Raw genomic sequence first — 1148 nt, forward strand, 5'->3', positions numbered from 1 at the left:
ATTGGTGTTTTTCTCTCTGGTAATTATGTTCTGTTACTCCAGAACTGGCAGAATCCATTTAGAGGCTTAACTTAATGTTGTTTCCAGGGGAAACAGAAGAATTCGTAGTTGCGTAGCAAAGCACAGCTCAGCAGAGGTGGGGAGTGGAGTGGGCTTCAAGGCACCACATCAATGTTGTTTCCAGATTCCTCAATTCAAAAACAACAAAGACAGCTTCAAAGGTCAGTGAGAAAGCTTTTTCACATGGGTGAGAAGAGAACTCAGCACAAGGTAGCAGCAACTTCGATTGTTGGAGCCCTGGTCTAAAGCTCCTGGGGATTTGAGTAGCTGATCTAGATCTAAGCCCTGAATGACGACCTGGGTTGAAGAAGAGTGCTGGTGTAGTGGAGATGGTGGAGGCTCTGGAGAGGGAATCCTGCTCACAGACCAGAGTACAAGCCAGGAAAGGAATAAAGTTCTCTACCTTTATTGTACCACCTTGAAGGAACTGAGAACTTACAGGTCCCCCAAGTATACCCTTCCCTTAACAAAGAACTCAAAAGTTACGTAACTGGCTTGAAAAATGCCCCCCAAAAGGGAAAAATAATAATAAAATAGAAGGCTACATTCTTGGTGAGCAGGTATTTGCTTCCATCCTTTCAAATGAGGAGGAACAATGCATACCATCACAGGAAGACCTAAAAGTCAAGGCTTATGCATACAAAACCTCCAAAATAAATAAACAATTATCTCAGGCAATGGAAGAGCTCAAATAGGATTTTGAAAAAAAAAAGAGAGGTGGAAGAAAAAATAGGAAGAGAAATGAGAGTGATCCAAGAAAATCATGAAAAGTGAGTCAATAGTGCTCGTTTCGGCAGCACATATACTAAAACTGGAATGATACAGAGAAGATTAGCATGGCCCCTGTGCAAGGATGACACGCAAATTCATGAAGTGTTCCATATTTTTCTATAATCATATGAAAAAATGTTCTAAATCACTATTGATTAGAGAGATGCAAATCAAAACAACTCTGAGGTACCACATCACACCTATAAGATTGGCAAACATGACAGAACAAGAAAATGATAAATGCTGGAGAGGATGTGGGAGAGTTGGAACACTAATTCATTGTTGGTGGAGCTGCAAGCGCATCCAACCATTCTGGA

The 1148-nt window shown here is 41.1% G+C and overlaps 1 non-coding gene across 1 annotated transcript; it reads left to right on the top strand.

The window, feature by feature from the left end:
* Window positions 1-841: 841 nt before the first annotated feature.
* LOC140521935 (U6 spliceosomal RNA) lies at window positions 842-948 on the top strand. The gene has a single exon (XR_011973195.1). It is a non-coding gene; the product is annotated as a U6 spliceosomal RNA (small nuclear RNA).
* Window positions 949-1148: the final 200 nt, after the last annotated feature.

Source organism: Notamacropus eugenii, chromosome 1 (genome assembly GCF_028372415.1).
Source record: "Notamacropus eugenii isolate mMacEug1 chromosome 1, mMacEug1.pri_v2, whole genome shotgun sequence".
NCBI classification, from domain to species: domain Eukaryota; kingdom Metazoa; phylum Chordata; class Mammalia; order Diprotodontia; family Macropodidae; genus Notamacropus; species Notamacropus eugenii.